Source organism: Peromyscus eremicus, chromosome 9 (genome assembly GCF_949786415.1).
Source record: "Peromyscus eremicus chromosome 9, PerEre_H2_v1, whole genome shotgun sequence".
Taxonomy (NCBI): Eukaryota; Metazoa; Chordata; class Mammalia; order Rodentia; family Cricetidae; genus Peromyscus; species Peromyscus eremicus.
Window position 1 is genome coordinate 45,222,359 of NC_081425.1, and position 22,045 is coordinate 45,244,403.

A 22,045-nucleotide genomic window follows, 5' to 3' on the forward strand; every position below is an offset into this window, starting at 1 on the left:
TGTGACATTGTGGCTATGGTATGTTGTGGAGAATTTCTCTGGTTACATCTATCTGGGTTTCTAAAGGCCTTTTGTGTTTAGATGTTAATTTCTTTCTCTAAGTTTAGAGAAATTTCTTCCATAAGTTAATTGAATAAATTGTCTCTGACTTTTGACTTTATCTCAGCTCCTTCTACTTCATTGGTTCTTAGATTTCTGTCTTTTGAATGTGCCCCAGACTTTTGGGGGTCATTGGTTGTTTGTTTTAATCGTTATATGTGTCTGAATGAAGTATTGTCTCAGCTTAGTCTTCCCCCCTGAAATTCATTTTCCTAATTGCTCCTGTCTGTTAGCGATGCTTTCTGATGTGATTTTGACTTGATTGCTTCTTTCACTCCCAGAAATTCTAGTTGGTTCTTCTCTGATGTTTGAGCATCCTTGCTGAATATTTCCTCCGTGTTTTAAAATTTCTTTTTGAGATAAACTGTTTCTACAATGAAAATATAATTTTACAAACAGATGAGTACTGAAGTGGTGGAGGGGTTAGTTTTACACGGAGGCCAAGAGGAGGGAAATATTACAGAGAAAATGACAACTTGTATGGGCCCAAAACATGTACAGATTTTTTAAAGGGGATTTTAAATATATATGTATGTATATATCGCATTGTGTCTGTATGCACAAATCCATGCTGTGCCTGCAGAGGACAGAAGAAAGCATCAGATTCCCTGGAGCTGGAGTTACAGAGTTACAGGGTAGCTGTGAGCCACCCAATGTGGGTGCTGAGACCCAAGCTCCAGCCGTCTGCAAGAACAGCAAGCACTCTATCTACCTAGTCATCTCTCTAGCCCCATGTACAGATTTTCCACAAAGTACAGTCATAGAGGGGAGAGAAAACAGGAACCAGGAAATGAAACTGAAAGTGTATAACTTACCCGAACAGTGTAAGCATGGTACTAGACGAATAGCATAGAAATAGAATAGTAAGGATCTCATGTCATGAAGAAAATTTGCAGTTTACTTTTTTGGCCACAGGTAGGCATCAAAATAGAGGATTCCCTCACGCCACAGCATCCTGTTTAATGAGACGGACTCAGAGTGTGACTGACCAAAGAAGAGAGATTGAATAGAAAGTAGAAACAGTGAGGGTATTTTGTTTGTTTGTTTTCCAAGTCAGGGTTTCTCTGTGTAGCTGGCTGCCCTGGAACTCACTTTGGAGACCAGGTTGGCCTCAAACTCACAGATACCCTGCCTCTGCCTTCTGAGTGCTGGGAATAAAGGTGTGTGCCACCACATCTAGCTTAGTTAGGATATTTTTTTTTTTAATTAACAGTTTCAGAGGAGGCTGTAGAAATTCAAATGGATCTGAGGACAGATAAATTAGAAATTTCAGAGGTGGGTTCAATGGAATGGAGGAATTATTGATGACTCCAAGTTTTGCTTAGCCAGCTACTGAGATGGCAACCAAGGGTGGGAGGAGGTTTGGGATTAAAAAGATAACATATTTCACCTTATCTAGAATAAATAGCATCTAGATGGAAGTATTTGGTCAATGATTGAAAATATAGGCCTGGAACTTATAATGGAGCCTGGGACAAAATAGGTTTGGAAGTTGGCTATGAAGGAATGATAATTTGAGTCTCTTTAATCAGATTGGATTGTCTAGATAAAAACTGGGGTGAGTATGAGGGTCCAAGGATGGACCCTCCCACAGCAGGTGCATTTGAAGACCAAGAGCTAAACCAGTAAAAATAACTTAATCATAAAAATTAAAAAGGCATGATTGTTTAAGGCAGTCAACACATGTGTGAAAGGGTCTCAGAAATCTTCAGGAATAAAGTGAGAACTGAAAAGGAAGCAGTGCATTAACTGATAAAGTTGTTCTACTGGCAGTGATGGATGTGACCAATTTCACATTTTTAAATTTCAGATATATTTCCTACATGTACACACAGTCTGCACTTTTTTAGTGATTACAAAGGATATTCATATATACTACTGTTATATTTTCCATAAAATCCATAGGTCAGGCACTGACCCTTTTGTTCAAATGAGAAACAACCTCGATGAGGTAAAGGTTGGAATCATATAATTTGTGATGAGGTAAGACTTGAATATGTATTTTACAACTCCAAATCCTCTTTCTGGCTCTTGTCTAGTCAAAGCTCTTTAAACTATCAACTTTCTGTTAATATTCTTTTCATATATTTGGTCAAAATTTTGTTGAGGTGCTGGGGTAGGTAAAAAAACAGGGGTGTGGCCATCCAGATGTTCTGCCCAGCACAAAGTAGCAATCAATAGGAGATTGCCACAGCTGGACAGCCTTCCTTAGTTTAATCTTCTGTGAATTGCATAGCCCAGCATGAAATTTAAAGAAAACACTTTATTCCTCCACATTCAAGGAAGGCATTAAATAGAGAATATTAAGACAGAAATTTCAAATTCATGAAAATTTTCTTTATGAAAATATAAAGATTAAAAATATGCTCACATCTTTAGAAAGACTTTAATTTTCTAATTCTTCACTGTGTATTATTTTGTTTGAGGCTTAGAAATTTAGGCAGCCACACTTTGCAGTATGTACCACAATATTTCAAAAACAAATAAGATTATGTTTTATTACCTATGCTTTTGGATTCATTGTGTATTTAATTCTTAATTCATTTTTTATTGTTGTATATTAAGAAACTTTCAGCAAATTGCCAAAATTTTCATGACTCCTCCACATTTTTGTCTATGTTAACCCACAGGGTGAGTTTTATAAAACAAATGCAAGCATTTTACCATTAGGAGGCGTATTCATGTTTTACAAATAGCTCAGGTATTTCGCAGCATAAAGGTAAACAAATGTTAATCTCTGTTATGTCCTTGTGCGAAACTGGAGGATATTAAAAATGAATGAAAATACTGGTATTTCTCTAGGCACAGCATATTGTAGTTCAAATAGAATCACTCAGGAACTCCAACCACTTCAGTATTCTACAGAAGTGCCAGTAACAGGGGTGTGTGTGTGTGTGTGTGTGTGTGTGTGTGTGTGTGTGTGTGTGTAGCAGGGGGAAACTCAGGGACATTTAAACTGTGTCACATGATGAACATGTAAATACCCACTTGTTGAAAAGGTTTTGAAAGGACAGTGACAGATAAGCTGCCATATTATATCTCATAATGGGATTTGAAATTGGTTTTCATTTGATTGTCCTAAATTTATATTAATAATGTATCCAATATCTTAACTTTTATGTAAACTTTTAGAAAATCCCACCAATATATGGAAGTCCAACACGTGAAAGAATCATTACTCAGATATCAGCACACTGATGTGTTAAATGCAAAGCAGAAATACATATGTGTCTAAGTGTGGCATTTGGCCTCTTTAAATAATGCAAATTCATAGACACAAACACTGGGTACACTGTAAATTAGAAATTTTTAGAATCTTAAATGAATGGTGTGTGTGTTGGCAGATGTATCTATGGGAACCCTGGGCTAGGGTGTGTGCATTTACATTACAGACACTGTTTTTAAAGTTTGCTTGTGATTTTTAAGGCTGAGGCAGCTGCTGTTGACCATGTGTGTCAGGCCATTGCTTAGTGAAGGAAAAAGAAACAGTATAACTTTTTCCCAAGTTACGTTTATTTTGAACACAATGATTGCATATCAATTGTGTTGAGAGAGACTTTTCATGCTTATATTTTCTTTGCAGAGAAAGAAACTCTTATGTCATACTCCCTGTGTTTTGGTCCAAATATCTGAGGTGAAATATGCCCCTTCTGTGTCTGAAGACAACTTTGTTTATTTAATTCTAAAATGTTTATAGTCTGCAGTCTGCAGTTACTCTATCAAGCAATAAGATTTCCAGCAAATTCTATAGCTTAAAATATCACATTCCTATCTACTCCCCATCCCTATGAATACGTTTAATTAATGAGAAACTTTTGTAGAAAATGAATTTTTGATGGTAATAATTACATGGCTTTATTTTTCTGTAGGTGTGTGTGTAATATTTGTTCATGTGTATGCGTTCATGTATGTATAGATACACATGTATAGGAAGCCAGTGGTCAATGTGAGTGCCTTCCTCAATTGCTCCCCACCTTTTGTGGTTGAGACAGGGTCTCTAACAGAACCCAGAATTTACTGATTCTGGCTGGCAAGCCTCCTGTCTCTGCCTCCCGCTGTTGGGATTACAAACACACACCACTGTGCCTGGCTTTGGCTTTACGTGGGTGCAGAGGATCAAACTCAAGCTTGCACAGCAAGTACTGGACTGGCTAAGCCTTTTCTCCAGCCCCCGACAACTGAGTTTTAATAACCATAGCCCTTATTTCTGAAAACATGTATCATACACTGCACATTTGATATTTCACAATGCTTTGCTCTTCTGTTAACTTTTAAAATCGCATGCTTAAAGTTGTATTTCCTTATGCTCCCATCATCTTCATTTTCATACTTGATATTCCATGGAGTCATAAGGTGATCATCGTAATCATTTTTTGTTTTTAAATTCACATATAGATTTGGCCATAGAGCTTGTAGGACATACCCTGTGACAACTCAAAGTAATCTGCAAATTTACCTCATCTCCAAACCCCCGATTCCCTCTGGTGTTCTATTTCATAACTGAAAGTGTCATCCACACAGTTCCCATCTGCAGCCGTGCAGTGTTTCTAAGTACTTCCCTTTCCTTACCTTCTCTTCCCACACAGCTGCCTCAGTGTATCACCCACTTATTCCCATGTCCCTGTCTCAAACACCACAGACATTCAGATCATCGTATCTTACATATGTCATTAGTCATTTCTTATCAAACCCCATCTTGCTGCTATTATTGGTTATTTACAGATGCAAATCTGCCTGCTTTACATTCCTCAACATCATTTTATGACTTTTCTACTACCACCAAAATTAAGACATACTCACTGGAGTTTGTAGGTGTTGGGATGATCTCAATCCTGCCTACTTTTTAAATTTCCACCACTCCCCACTCTATACCACATGCTCAACCATCCTATTTCATTTCCTATTTCCAGTAAGCTGGACCAAAACAGACAATCTGGATTATATTCAAAGATGACTAGAGATGGGCGTAGTGGTACACCCCTTTATTCCCAGCATTAGGAGGCAGTGACAGGCAGATCTCTGAGTTCAAGACTAGCTGGGTCTATAGAGCAAATTTCAGGACATCCAGGGCTACACAGAGAACCAGTCTCAAAAAAAAAAAAAAAAAAAAAAAATTCCTGACTAGACCTTGAACTTTGTTCAAGGTTACTGTCACTTAGGCTTCCAACTAAATCAGCAAGGAACAGAATCAAGACATACATGTTGCAAGCATCTAAGTGAATGGATGTGATCCTCTGGTGTCGCTGTAGTTCTTCGTGGAGGTAGGTCAGGCATGGAAGCAGAGTAGCGGTTGTTCCTATAGACTTTAATGTTTGTGTGTGTGTGTGTGTGTGTGTGTGTGTGTGTGTGTGTGTGTGTGTATGAGAGAGGGTGAGAGAGAGAGAGAGAGAGAGAGAGAGAGAGAGAGAGAGAGAGAGAGAGAGAGAGAAAGATTGAATTCCCAGGAGTTCTCACCATTATTTTCAAAGCCATGTTTTCTTTGTACCTATATTGCAACTGTAGATGTAACGGTTTTCAACCTCACTTGTCTCGAATAAACCTTAACCATCTGTTAAGGCTCAGATACTCAGATAAGAGGTTATCTCTTGCAGAATATTTTCCTTGAGGGTTTGCCTCATTATCTAGTCTGAACATACTTTTAAGATGTGTCAGACAAGGGTTTGGGTATTATTTTCTTGCAGTGTTGAGATCAAATACAGGGGCCTGCACATGCTAGGCAAGTCCTTTTCCCTGAGCTCTCCGCCCCTGGCTCTTCTGATCACTGTAGTCTCCAAATGTTGGTGTGTGTATCAGCTTACTACTGAATGAGTTCCATCAGAGCAAAGACCATGTCTACTTCATTTTCATATTTTTAGTACGTAGCAAGGATAATACAATGCTGCAATCATCTAAAATCCATAGAAAGAAAAAGAGAAAGGAATCCTTTAATGATATAAACAAAGGTCTAGAATCCTGTAGATAATGAGTCACTTTAGAGTATATGTATTTTGCTAATTGTAATAAAAAGTGTCTATTCACTGTTTACTTGAATTTATTTAAATAATAATCATATTAAAGTCACTTTAAAGAAATAATACATTATGAACCTGTTTTAAAGGCATTCAGCCATGTTTACCCACAACCTACCTTCCAAATTGAGTAGTAATATAAGTTTTAAAATTCTGGTTTAATATATATGCCTTTTTAGAAACCATATATGTTAGAAACAAATATTTATTTTACAAACTAATTCTTTCGAGTTCTACAATAATTGTATTTTTAGTATTATACTAAACTCTGCCCTTGGAACTTATTTATATTATTTTAATAAAATGAATATCAACTATTGAATCAAATATTTATGACAGTGGCCAGAGACAGAAGATCAAACATATGGAACTTTTTCATGAAAATTCTGACTTTGCAATGATTTCTGTTGGTATTCAATAATTAAGAGGATTTTTGAATTTGAATACTACTTTGAGAGCTGTTCCTGACTTTTGCTGCACAATAGTGTCACCTGGCAAATCCCTGATGTCTAAGCCACCCCCTAGACCAAATAAAGCAAGATCCAAGATAGGACAAGCAACAGTAGTTTATAAAACTTTCTGGAAGATTCCACTGTGTAACCCATTTTAAATGAGATTGGGCGTTTTAAGGGTGGTGTGGTTGTAGACCATAGCCGATTTTAGGACCACTGTTTAGCAGATATTTTTATGTTATCAAGATTCAGTTGAAATTATTTAAATAATAACAATATATATTAAAAGTATTCCAAAGCAAGAATATTTACAAAGGAGATGTATTTAGGCATTTGGCTATAGTTTTTTTTAATCTATTAGTAGACTCTACTAGTTTTTAGTGCAACAGGCATACAAGTGATACACAGACATATATGTGGGCAAAACACTCATACACATAATAAATTAGAAATATTTTATATAAAAGATTTACATAGTTCCTAAAATAAAGACGACGAGACTCACACTTTTCTGCTTGAACTACTAACTAATGACTGTTCTGAAGAAGCGCTTGCCCTGACACTTCTTATTGTAGTAAATGAAATCTAGCTGGCATGACAGCTCTAGTTGGAAACTGCATGGAGGGGCCAGGGAGATGAGTCAGTGCTTGCCACATAAGTGCAAGGACCTGAGTTTGAGCTCCAGAATCTATGTGAAAAAGAAAACTTCCCAGTGTGGTAGGAATAGGCTCATAATCCCAGAACTGAGGAAGTGGAGACGGGTAGATCAGTGGGGTTCATGCTCCTACACCCTTACACCCATGTGTAACCACACATATGTGAACACATACATACAAATACTACATGGAGCGTCCATCCTCTGGCACATAAAGAGAGTACATGTGCATAGCCTAATGGCAGGAAGTGTATGATAAAAGTCAGGGATTTGGAGTGGGAAGTCATGGAACTGCCACAGAGCTCCAAAGGCAGCCTTATGAGAGTATCTTTCTAGAGTAAGTAATATTTTCATTCTTCTTGGAAGTGAGAATATTTCATTCCTGGGTGTATTATATTCCATTTGAGAAAGCAACCCCTAGACAAGTCAAAGAAGAAAAGGCATTGATAATGGTGAAGGACCCTAAATCACTCAGGACCAGTGGAGGAACAGGATTAGAAAGGATACAGACTGTGGCAGTGGAATAGAGCACAACACGCATTTGAAACACAAAATGCCAAAGGATAAGAAATCAGCAGAATGCTGATTCCGGCTTAGCATGAGTATCAGGAAATGCAATCACCAGTGAGCCTAAGCATCCCAGCATACTTTTATTCCATAAACCAAGCATGCAAAACCCTTCCTGATGTTCATCCAGGCCATTTTTCAGGGTCGTGTGTGCAGCAAGCCACTTTGACAGATTCATTAAAGACTTTGGACAGAGAGCCAGCTTGCTTGTCATTTATTACAAGAACAGTAGATTCCATAGATTCAGTATTCCCAATCTAGACACAAACCTACTGTAGGATACACTCATGTCTTTATATGGTGCCTCTGTAGGACTTGGGGGGCAAGGGGAACCATGTTATATTCATGCTGGCTGCTATCAGTGAACAATGCAGTCTTTTGTCTCTATCCCAGGCATCTCATGCCTTCTACCAATATCCATAAAGTAGTAATATAAGCTAATGTATTAACCTGTAGGTAGTGCGAGATCAAGAAATACAAGAGGTGGCAAGAGAGCGCAGTAGTTCACGGGTCCCCTATCAACAGGGACAGGTAGACCTTACTACAGAGGAGATGCTCTGTAACCGCTATAAGGCATCCTCTTCTGATTTCCTCGGACCTCAGTGCCATTCAAATCACACAGTCCCATTATCCTATTTTAGAGAACACAGTAAATAGGTTTCAGCCTCTCTGGAGACTTAGGATGCTACTTCATAAGAAGAATACTGCTGCACCCCTCCAAGTCTAACGGCTAGGAAATCCCTATGTTAACATGGCTTCAACACTCATTTCAATGACCCAACTTCTACCCGGTGTCTCTCTCTGTCCCCACACAGAATCTTTCTTTGCTTTTAGATGAAGGGAATTTCAAATTATCATGTCAAGAATGTAATCCATCTTGAATATCATGTCAGAGCCCATAGCGCCTTGGCGAGTAAAGATCTGAGTCTCCCTAACGTTTGCCTTGACAGCTTGTCTTCTGACTGATGGTAAGTAGAGTCTTTGATTTGTCTTCTTAGACATCCGTGACCATGAGTCTCATGTGCACTAAAGAGGTTTCATTTTGTAATGTGGTGGTAAGCACACATCTCATATATTTTTCTTTCATTGCTGAAAGGCCCTGGTCAGGTTTACCAGGCTACTTTAAAAATAAATACAGGAAACTCTACCCTGACGTTCTGAATGAGTGCTGTATTCAGATTGTGATTACAAATGGTAGACAGTCTTCGTTGAACACAAACAAAGCTTCACCACAAGCATCCTGGTCAGAACCTCTTACTGTCTTTGTTTGGTCTTTGGCAGTCTTTATGCATTGTGCGTTTCAGCCACTGGGTGGCAATATGTACTCAAGAATGCTTACTGTTTGCCGCCTTGCTGGCATAGAATTCAAGGTGTCATTTTTTTTTTAATCTATTTTTGATCTTGTAAAATAACCATCGTATCAAATATTAAGAAATTTAAGTATTTTCTTCATGCAAGAACCTGCCTATAGGTGACTAAAGAAACTTTTTTTAAAGAAAAAAACAACCATTTTTAATTTGGATCTTAAAATTTCAGAGAGTGAGTTCGTGACCATCACAGTGGGAAGCATGGCAGCAGGCGCTGGAGCCTTAGCTGAGAACCCTGTGAGGTAGAGAGAACTAACTGGGAATGGGGTGGACTTTGGAAACCCCCAGTGACACACGTCCTTCAGCAAGAACCTACATCCCAATCCTTCCCAAATAGTTCCACCTACTGGGGACCACACTTTCAAATGCATGTGCCTATGGGAGCCATTCTGGTGCAAAGCAAACCACCCTAAGTAAAAATTGCATGATGACATTCTGTTTGGCTTTTATCAGAGACATTGGAGCCTAGCTAAATTTGTGATCCTCTTCTCTAAGAAGCTTCTGTTGCTGATTGAGTGGTCTCTAAACAAAATTGCTGCAGAATGCCAGGCATCTTCTCCACCCCAGGTGAGTGATTTTCTGATACCAGGTACCTACATAGTTCAAAATAATACTGGTAAGAATTTCTGTCAATTAAAATATAAAATTTATTTTTCCTTTCTTTTACTGAAAATAGATTTTTCAGACAAATACATTCTGATTATGGTTCCCCTCTATCAACTCCTCCGAGATTCTCCCCACCTTCCCTCCCATCAGAATCCACACTCATTCTGTCTCTCCTTAGAAACCAAACAGGGTCCTAAAAAAATAATAATAAAATAAAATAAGATAAGCAAAAACCAAAATAGGATAACTCAAACAGAGGAAAAATAGACAAAGAAAAAACATGAGACAACGTGTTTATATACGTAGGAATCCCCTAAAGACACAAAACCAGAAGCTATAATGTATATGCAAAGGACCTGCAAGGTAATAAAACAAACAAACAAACAAACAAACAAACAAACAAAAACCTAGCCTTGTTAAAATCTTATGAGACAAAGAACCCCCAAAGATGCCATGAAGTTTGTTTTGTGTTGGCCACCTACTGCTGGGCATGGGGCCTGGCCTTACAAGCGGTTTATATCCCCAGTGAGACTCCATTAGACAAAATTGATTTTTCATTTGTGAGTGGTTATCAATTAAACATAGCTTCTGAGTTAGGGATCGGGGAGGGGAGTGTGCACTTCTCTCAGGGCTGGGATCTTGTGTGGTGTAGACCTGTGCAGGCCAAGTGCATGCTGCCACATTCTGTGAGCTCAAACGTACACCAGTCCTGCTGCGTTTAGAAGACCTTGTTTCCTTGGTGCCCTCCATCACCTCTGGCTCTTTCCACCTCCTGTTCTGCAGGGTTCCTTGAGTCTTGAGAGGGATTTGAAGGAAACATCCCATTTAGGCCTGAGTATTTCGAGGTCTCTCTGTCTGTCTCTGTCTCTGTCTGTCTCTGTCTGTCTCTCTCTCTCTCTCTCTCTCTCTCTCTCTCTCTCTCTCTCTCTCTCTCTCTCTCAATGGTGTCTTTGGAGGTTCCTTGTCTCAGAAGGTTTTAACAAGGCTGTTTTTGTTGTTCTTGCTGTTGTTTCTTACCACCCAGGTCCTTTGCATATACATATGACTTCCGGTTTTGTCTCTTTAGGGGATTTCTGTGTCTACAAACATGTGTGTCTCTGCACCTACGTGTATGTCATGCTTTTTCTTTGGCACATTGCCCAGCTCTGGGTCTCTGTATTTGTTCTCATCTATGTGGGAGGAAGCTTCCCTAATGATGGCTGAGCAAAAACTGATTTATGAGTATAGCCGAATGTCATTAGGGGTCATTTTTTTTTAATGTTCCTTTAGCAGAGCAGTAGTATTTGGTTTTCCCTTAGGTGTTTGGCCTGTCTGGTCTCTGGTTCTTGGCCTCTCAAGCAGTGTCAGGGATGGGTTCCATCTCACAGACTGGGTCTTAAGTCAAATCAGATACTGATTTGTTACTCCCACCAGCTTTCTGCCAGATTGCACCAGCATGTCTTGCAGGTAGGTCACCTTGTAGATGGAAGACTTTGTAGCTGGGTTGGTGTTTACCTTCCACTACCGTGAACATGAGCCCATAGGGGTGAAGGCTCTAGGTCGGCACCAGCTCCATCTCTCTGTGTTCAGTCAGTTGTCCAGGTGTTGTCTTCATCAATAGGACCTTACCATCAGTTTGTGGAGAGCAAACAATAGTCTTGGCAATAGCCTGGGTTGTTTGTGTGGCCCCTTTGGCCAACAATTCAATTAGATGTTCCTAGCACTGGAAGTTTCATTTACTGATGAGACATGTCCAATGCAAGTCCTCTCCCAACTCTTATTTGGCAATTTCATTTAGATTGCCTACACACACACACACACACACACACACACACACACACACATATGAAGGCTTCTATTGTATTCATTTTGCTTACAACCCCTCAAATGGCCCTTAGTTTTAGCTGTCCCTACCTATGTTCTCTCCCCAACCTGTCCCATTTGATCATCCCATTCTTATGCCCCTCCCTCATCCATCCATAACCATCTATTCTATTTCCCTTTCCTAGGGAGCCCCCCCCCCCACATCCCCTTACTCTGTATCTACCCTCTGTGGTTATATGGATTGTAGCTTTGCTTACCAAAGACTTCACAGCTAACATCTACATATTAGCAAATACACACCATACTTGTCTTTCTAGGTCGGAATTTTTTTTTCTAGCTCCATCCATTTACTTGCATATTTTATGATTTCACTTTTTAATGCCTGAGTAATATTCTACTGTGTAAATATACCACATTTCCTTTACCTGTTCATCCGTTGACAGACATTTAGGCTATTTCAAGTTTCTGGCTATTACGAATAGAGCAGCCATGAACATGGTGGAACAAATGGACTATAGAGACTTTTCAGTATGTTAATATTTCCATCCGCTATTTATTTTCAACACATTCTCTCTTTTACCTACACGTTCATGCACCCAAAATTTGCAAAATGTATTATCTTGATACAGTCTAATTCCTCACCATTTCCTAGTGTCTCCTACAAAATTTCTACAGCGTACCCACCTTTCCTTAATCGTCTTGACCACTTTCCAACCCCTATGCTTTTATTTCTGTGTCTGTTGCCTGGTGACAGATTTTCTCCTTCCATGCTGTTTCATGAATGTCATACCATAGCCACAGTGATGTCAGGAGCTAGGCCATTAAAGTCCAACACAATACTGTGCACTTTGTGAGACTTTGTGCTATATCTTAGATAGGCAGAGCAGATGATGGATGTTCATACACTTAAGATAATTCTGTCCCAAAAGCAGAGTAAAACCAATTCTTTTGTTCTGTGTAGGATTTCTCTTCAGTTGAGGCAGTGGTTCTCAATCTTCTAAAGCTCTGACCCTTTAATACATACAGTTCCTCATGCTGTGGTGACCCCCAACCATAAAATTATTTTGTTGCTACTTCATAACTGTAATTTTGCTACTGGTATGAACTGTAACATAACTATAATTTTGCTACTGTTATGAATCGTAATAGAAATATCCAATATGCAGGGTATTTGATATGTAACCCACAAAGGGGTTACAACCCACAGGTTAAGAATAATTGAGTTAAGAGAAGAAAAACTTCCAGGAAAGCACAGATCAAGTATGATTACAAGCACAAGCTCCCCCTGACACCCCGCAAAAGCCCATATCTTAAAATACTATAAACATGGTATTATGAAATCTCATATTTTCTCCTTTTGGTTGTTTGTGGATTTTTCCTATGTTTTACTTAATAAAAATAGTATCTACTCTTAAATCATGTTTTATCTTTCTCATTTCTCAAATGAAAATTTCCTCTTTCTTCTGTGTGTTTTTCTATCTAATTTCCCAAGAGTCATTTAATAATATTTTGACGTTTCCTTGGATCACCACATGGCCCTGGTTACTGCTGGTTATAATGAGAGATTTGGTTCATTTTCTTGAAACTTTATTTTAGAATAGCTTTCATTTTCACAGAAAACTGCAAAAATAACAGAGAAAGTCCTATTAACCCCATTCCTAGTGTCTCCTAACATCTTACATTTGTTTGGTTTATTTGTTGAAATTAATGAACTGGTATTAATACACTGTTACCAAATAAAATCCATACTTTGTTCAAATTACATTTCTTTTCACCTAATGTCTTTTTTTGTGATCTAATATCTCAGTCTCTTCTTTGGGGATCCCTTCCAGGATCTCCCATGGCCTTTAATTAGTTGGGTTCTTCTTGGCCATGGCAATTTGATGACTTCCATTATTTTATACGATCATGATGGCATTGAGCTGTGTTAATCAGGTATTTTGTTGAGTTTCTCCCAATTTGGGGTTGTCTCCTGTTTCTTCATGATTTAATGCATGGATATAGTCAGCTATCCTCTACCTCAGTGAGGAGTGGGATATCTGCACAAATGATGTACAATTCTCCAATCTGGAAAGTTTATTATTTATTTCATCACCTAGATAGTATGATCTCATGAGTATGTATTTCATTCTTCGGATTATAAACCAATATTGCTTTATTTTTGTCTCTCCAGTGGGCTATTTGGAGCTTCTACAGATGCGTCCCAGGCATCTTTGATATAACCCCATCTGTATTCCTCCTGAACTACAGAGCTATGATTCATTTATTACAGTCCCTGCCCTATTACTAGATTTACCTGGTACTTGTTACAGCATAATCAAAGTTCAATGTTTAAAATTATTGAGTGTCTATTGAATGCAGGCTCATGGATTAGAAATATTTCTTAAAACATTTGTGATACTTCTTTCCTGATTTAGGAACAATGGTGTCTTTTTTAGTAAGGTTCATCTCAATGTGATGGCGAGTACTCACACACAATTTAATACAACACGACACAGCTTGGGTGCTGTATTCACTTGGCTGTGTTCATAACCAGAGAATCTATGTGCAAATCTTAAGTTCACCTTTAGTCTCTGCATTTTTAAGTATTCATAACAAAAGCATTTTGAAAGCTGAGAGGAAGCTACTAACCCTGGGTTCAGTCTCACTACTTAGCTTCACCACTAAAATCATAAAATAACATACATTACTTTTTAAAAATGACATCTTTTAGATACTTGCTACTTTTTTGGAAATGCGTGCTGTTAAGGGCCTAGGTGTCTCATGGGTGCATTTAAAATGAACACAAAGACTGAACATCTTGATTTGGATGATGTTGGGGGTCTTCTGTGTTGATGCATATGAGGCATGTTTAGGAGTTAAATAAAACATTTGGGTAGACTACCACTAGGTGGCAGAAGCTCTCAGACTGGCAAGGACACTCCTAACTAACTTGCAGGTAATTCTCCAGCTTTTCCTCTTAGTCATCAAGTTCAAATGACAAGAACAGGTCTGCATGTACAATTGAGGTTTATAATTTCCTGTCAAGACACCACCAGTCTTTCGAGCATAAGTCTTTGAGTTATTTTGGTTACATTTGATCTTTTATTTATCAAGAACAACTGCCTGCTCTGCCTGGCTCCTTCCTGCTTCTTTGGCCCTTTCACAAAAGCCTCTGATTTAGACACACCAGGAAGGAAAATTAAACGGAATGCAAATTCACCGTGTCTGAGCCTTTGCTTGTGGTTTGGTTCTTCCCCTGAGTCCCCTCTTTTTAAACTCCTCACCTCACCCATGATCAGCAAACAGGAGCTACTCTTAGGGTGCTGGGCAGAAGGTATGAATGCAACATCTCTATCTCTTCCCTCAGTATGAAAAGCCTTGTCACAAAATGGGGACCTGCTCTAGTAGAGGCAATGGTGAGGCCTAGTGGTGAGTCACATGCTTCTTGCAGAGGGAGTCAAGAAAACATTGGTCCCTACGTTGAGTCTGAGGGTAAGTCAAATAGTTGAAATGATCATAGAGTTGGGTTGTTCTACAGAGAGAGGTAAAGTGGCAGGATACTTCAAAGCCTGACACTGTTATGTAAGTAGAAGGCATGTTGTGTATAGGCCAGTGTCTAGAAATGATATGAAAAATAAAGACAGGGGACCACATTATGAGGGCGGCTGAACAGCATGCAAAGAAGTTAGGACTTTATTTTTGGGGCATTATTGTAAACTTTAGAAAGAAGAAGAAGAAGAAGAAGAAGAAGAAGAAGAAGAAGAAGAAGAAGAAGAAGAAGAAGAAGGGTAAATTTATGTTTCAGAAAACTTCTCCCTGGTTTTATAAAGCATTCATGGGAGAGAAGTAATATCCAGTACATGGCAACCAGGTTGGAAATGACCTTAGAGCCTGGATTGTGGGGATGTTTAGGCCTCAACCAAAGTAAGGGAACGGCAGGGTAGAGCTCAGAATTTCCCCTGCTTCTCCTTTAGTCAAAACACGTTCTGGCTTCCTGGAGCTCTGAGGTGAGCTGAGGGTCAGGGAGTCGGATGATCCAACCCCCACTTCTCTCAGGAGACCCCAGCTCAGGATCTTCTTACTTTGTGCTTTCCAAGTAGCTGATGTCCATTTCTACGATTTGTTTGCAAGAATTCCCAATGCTTTGCAAACAGTTTGTCCTTTAAAATTGATAGAAGTTCCCTTGATAATCAGTTTATGCTGTTCATGAACAAATCACCAATGCCCCTGGCACAGACTACAAACTTAACTAGCCTTACTCTGACAGCTGATCATAAATTAGCAATGCTTTCTTAATGAGATTTTATTATCTATGTAGACATGTGTCTTCATGTTATATGTATATAAATTGAGAGTCATTGCAATTTAGTACTGGAAGGCAACAAAAACAATTCTGGAAGGCTGGGGATGTAGCTCAGTTGGTAGAGTATTTGTCTGGCATGCACAGAGCCCTGGCGTCAGTCCCCATCACAATATAAAATGAGCATGATAATACATGCCTGCAGTTCCAGGACTAGGGAAATGGAAGCAGGGAGGTCAAAAGTTCAAGGTCAGCCTGGGCTATGTAAGAACAAAACAAAAAATAATTCTGCGTGAATCCTGTATTGTATAGGCAAAGCAATAAAAGAATGGCGAATTGTTCTTTTTCTGATCCGTCAAGCGACTAGCTCTATTTTTAAACACAATTCACAGTCTCCTTTAGAGATATGATTTGCTGTGATTCCATGCTCTACTGAACACACTGACTGTTATATAATGTCGCTACACCTATTAGCTGTGTCTTGTCATCCCACTTGAGTCAACAGACAGTCTAAAGACCGCTCTGTTTTATTTATCTTTTCGTTCCTCGTGGAACCTGCCCCAGCTGTAGATACTGGCTGATACTGGATTGGGTTTCCAGCTGCAGGCAGCTGCGGACCTATAGTGAAAGGAAGGAAGCAGACATCAGGATGCCAGGTCTCCTCGGACTTGGAAGATGTCCTCTGCCACAGGACATAGACAGTTTCACCGGTTAACTTGTTTAGAGCCCTGCTGATCCCTATCTTTACCAGACAGATATAAAAACGTGTCACTGTGCGGACGTCTTTGTGTTCCTTTGTCTCCCTAGCCCAAGCCACAGCTTCTTAAACTCAGCTGCGTTTTCTAGTGTCTGATTTGGACACAGGTCCGAGTCGCTGCCACTGCCTTGCACTCTCAAATTTGTGTCTTTCAGTTTAACCCTCCTGACTCCTTCCATTCTGTGGAAAACAACTCGGACATTCAGTAGCAATAAATCAAGATTTAAAGTTGTTTCTTCCTTGACACTTGTACCTAAATAAATGGAAGCTATCGAAGAAACCCAAAGCCCTTGGATTGGCAGCGTGGAAATTAATGGGTGATGTAGATCACAGTGTTCTGAGCGATAGGGAAGGGACCTGATTTGAATCAAGAGAGAAGAGAAAAGAAGGATGGAGAGATGAAAGCTCATAGGGTCTTTGGGATGGACTGCTGCAAAGGAATCAGGAGCAGCCCCAACAGAGGGCTGCGGGACCAAGAAAACCTTTTTCTCTCTTTCTTATTTCATTGAGCATGTATGTATGTGATGGTGTAGGCAGGTCACGTGTGTTTGTGTGCCCATGGAGGCCAGAGGTTAAGCTTTGTTATTGTTCCTCCAGTACCATCCACTTTATTTCTTCTGAGACAGAGTCACTCACTTAGCCTGGACCGTGTTGATGAGGCTGTGCTGCCTGGCCACTGAATCTCAGGGCTACCCTTGTCCTGCCTCTCTAGCCCTGGGATTATAAGCACAAGCCACCACGCCCAGCTCTTCCAAACGGGTTCTCAGAACATAGCTCAGGTCCTCATGCTTACAAGGCAGACACAAGCTGAGCCGTCTCCTAAGCCCAGGGTTCTCGACCTTCCTGGTGCTGCAGCTCTTTACTACAGCGCCTCACGTTGTGGTGACCGCCAACCGTAAAGTTATTTCTGTTGCTATTTCCTAACTGTAAGTTTGCTACTCTCATGAATCACAGTAAACATCTGGGTTTTCCAACGGTCTTAGGTGACCCCTATGAAAGGGTCATTTGACCCCCTAAGGGTTCACGACCCAGAGTTTGGGAAACATTGCCCTAGCCCCTGCTTTGATTTTTCTAAGACAGGAGACATCAACATTTTTATGCACAGAGAACAAAGATTCAGTGAAGAGGGTAATATACAAAGGAAAGGGGTTATTTATTGTATGGGGAACAATAGACATGGGCTGTATTCTCTCCTATAAAAACATCACAGACTCAAGACATCCAAAAGACAGATAGCAAACAGTAAAGTGGCCATTTTGAGTGCACACATTCCACCTCCACTCTGCTTTCCTTCCTTGTCGTTCTAAAGTGAAATTGTATGGTGATAAGTGTATCATTACACAGAAATTTAGACACTGGTCTTCAGTGAAGTCAATGATACCTTAATGAATTATTTGCAGTTTCTAATCCAAACACAATTTGAAATTCCTAGTCTTTGATGTGTGAAAAGGAATCTGTTGCATTATTGTAATTAGACTACCATATAATTAAGAGAATAACAGCTTCCTTTTTTCTCTGCAGCACTTCTGCTAAATGTGGATTTGTTCCATCCAAAGTAATAATAATAATAATAATAATAATAATAATAATAATAATAATTAGTAGTAGTAGTAGTAGTAGTAGTAGTAGTAGTAGTAGTAGTAGTAGAAAACATCACAAAGGGAAAAGCATGACCCTCTGAGCAGGAAATTCAATCTTTCCTGTTTGGCTTTTTTCTTTATAGTACCTCAGTCATGTGTTCCTGGAAATAAATGGAGGTAAAAACTGTTCTAACTCTGTATCTACTTTTTGCCTTTTCTGTAGGATGAAAACTAGAGAGACAAGTAACAAACAAAACTTTCAAGACATCAGAAAATCAGCTGTGGTCATCAAGCACTCCTACACACTGAGCGTCAGTGTGATGTGTTCTTACTAATGTAAACACAGAGCTTTCTAGACCTAAAAAGAAGGAGGAGGAGGAGGAGGAGGAGGAGGAGGAGGAGGAGGAGGAGGAGGAGAAGGAGGAAGAGGAGAAGGAGGAGAGGAGAGGAGAAGAAGAAGAAGAAGAAGAAGAAGAAGAAGAAGAAGAAGAAGAAGAAGAAGAAGAAGAGAGATTCCTTTTTACAGCCATTTGTCTTACAAATGGCCAGCCAGTACCCAAGTGGTTAAATAACTCATACCAATGCAAAGGTGTGCTAGAGAGATGGTTCCACGGTTAAGAGCAGTTGCTGTTCTTGAAAAGGATTGGGTTTGGTCCCCAGCACCCACACCATGGCTCACAACCATCTGTAACTCTAGTTCAAGGGGTTGTGATGGCCTCTTTTGGTCACTACATGTACTGCACATATGTGGTACACATACATCATGCAGGCAAACGTTCATATACACAAAATAAAAATAAATAAATCTTTTAAAAAACAGAAATAAAGATGCAGAGGTGACTTGAACCTGTGATAGATACGTTTTTCAATTAATAAAAAAAAGCTGAAATGGTAATATTTACTGTTTCCATATTCCAAGCACTGTGCAGATCACTTTACATTCATAATAATCTCCTCTAACATGTAGATCCACTGTGTGTTACAAAGTGGATCTCACAACCAACAGGTATTCTGATGACTGATTGAGTTCACCACTTGTCTCTACCTTCTGTGTCATGCTTATTATCGTTCTGTCTACAGACATTTTCAGTTGTTATCACTGTCACCTAGGAACTTAGAAAAATATACATTTCCACACGCACGTGGCCTACTGAATTGGAAACAACTCTTGGGATAGAAGTCACAATTTTCATTTTAAAGTCCACCCGCTGGGTGATTCTGATAAATGCTAAAGTTTTTGAAGTATGGCTTTAGAGCAAAAATGCTTTTACAGGCACAAAGTAGAAGCTTCTAGACCTTCTACATGGTATTCTATTTTAATTATATTAATTAATATAGATAATTAATTATTTAATTATAATCCAAAGCAGTACTATATCACTTAATATTGATCATGGTGATCAGTGCCACGATTGAAGATTTAGAATCTATGTTTGTTTGGAAAAGTTGCTTATGGTTTAAACATGTCTTCAGAAAAGTATGTGTTTGAGATGTGATCTCCAATACACAGTGTTAGGAGATCTGCCTCATGAAAAAAACGTTTTAAACATTTGCCCTCGTGGATGGATGAATGTAGACTGGAAAAGGACTTAGAGCCTCGACTTCAGTCCTCTACTCTCTTACCTCTCACCTTCTGCCATGGAATGACAGAGAAATGGGGCCTTGCCTGACGCTGCACCTTGATATTCGGCTTCCCAGCCTCTACCACCAAGAGCAATGAATTTCTTTTTTAACTAATTATCTAGTGGTGTTTTCTTACAGCAGCACAAAATGAACAAGATGCAGTGAATTATCATCATATTTTCATGTAACTCATCATTTTACTACATTTCAGTGAATGATAATGGTTTATTAAAATTTCCTTAGTAGTCACTTCAGTTGGAGATACTAATTTCTTTTTTTCTTTAATTTTTCTTTATTAAGAAATTTTCTACTCACTTCACATAATATCCACAGATCCCCCCTCCTCCCTCCTCCCACCCCCAGCTCTCTTGCCCAAGCCATCCCGGGTCCCCACATCTCCCAAATCAAGGTCTCCCAAGGGGAGTCAGCAGAGCCCAGCACACTGAGCCTAGGCAGGTCCAAGCCCCTTCCCACTGCACCAAGGCTGTGCAAGGTGTTACACCACAGGCACTGGGTTCCAGAAGCCTGCCCATAGACCAGGGACAGATCCCGATCCCCCTGCCTGGGTGCCCCCCAAAAAGTTTGAGCCAAACAACCAACCCTAGGAGGGACACATGTAAAGGAAAAGTGGATGAGATCTACAGGAGTGGACTGGGTGTGGGGGTGTGGCAGAGGGTGAGGAGTGGGGGATGAGAACATAGGGAAATGGGAGGGTCAAGCTGGAACAGGGACAGAGTGGGAGGGCAGGGAGGAAGATACCATGATAGATGAGGACATCATGGGAATAGGAAGAGGCAGGGTGCTGCGGAGGCTGTCAGGAATCTACAAGGTTGACTCAACCTTGGTCTGCTGGCAGTGGTCCAGAGGGTGCCTGGACCAGTCTACTCTAGTGACCAGCCTAGCAAATAACCTAGCTGTCATCATAGAGCCTTTGTCCAGTGACTGATGGAGGCAGATACAGAGATCCAAGGCCAGGCACCAGGCGGAGTTCCGGGAATCCAATCAATGAGAGAGAGGAGGGATTCTGTAAGCAAGGGATGCCGAGATCATGATGGGAGGACGTGAAAAGATGACCGGCCACACTAGTGGAAGCCATGAACTGTGGACTGGTGGCTATGGAGCCCCCATGGGACTGGACTAGGCCCTCTGGATACGGAGATACTAATTTCTATACAATCTTTTATACTGAAGCCAACATTTCCTGATACCTAGTCATTAAATTGGCCCATTTTACCATTTTCAAAAAAATGAACTTGGCCAAAGCTTATGTCAACTCTGATTCTATTTCAAAATGAGTCCCCAAAGGGCCTTAATTGTTTTAATAACATCTCAGAGGACAGCACATTAGTGTACCATATCTGAAATATCATATTGATAAAACCTGCAGAGCAAGAAATAACAAACACTCCAAATACTCTAAGACTGTGTAGTACTGGGAAGATAAAATACACAAAAATGGCCAGGCGGTGGTGGCGCACGCCTTTAATCCCAGCACTCGGGAGGCAGAGCCAGGCAGATCTCTGTGAGTTCGAGGCCAGCCTGGGCTACCAAGTGAGTTCCAGGAAAGGCGCAAAGCTACACAGAAAAACCCTGTCTCGAAAAAAAAAAAAGAAAAAAGAAAAAAAATACACAAAAATATAGGTGCCTACTATGTCAGAAAGTTCTAGAGTCAACTATTTATCTTCTTCCCAGAGGAAGTTGCTATGCCCCTTACATTCCTATTACTAAGAAGGAGGGTCAATGTTAAGAGGTATTTTTTTAAAGGTAAAATATTTGCTTGTTTGAAATTTATTTATTGAGAATTTCATACATGTACCTAATGAATTTTGATCATATCTATTCTTTCCCTCCTACCCCTACCAAACCCCTACCAACCCCCTACTTCCAACACCCATCCCAACTTCATGTCCTCTTTTTACTTTATTTTTAATAACTTACTGAGTCCAGTTAGTACTACTCATATGTACATGGGTGTAGGACCATTCACTGGAGCATGGGGCGACCTACCAGTGGCTGGATCCCTGAAGAAAATATGTGTTCCCTCTCCCAACCATCAGCTGCTAATAACTGCTCAGCTAGGCTTAGGGCCTCATGAGCCCCTCCCCCACCCATATTGGAATGTTGATTGGCTTGATCTTCTTTAGGCCTTGTGCAGGCATCCACAGCTATTAATGAGTTCATGGGTGCAATACTATTGGTAAAATTATTAAGGCCACTCCACGTAGTTAAAAGGAGATTTATTTAAT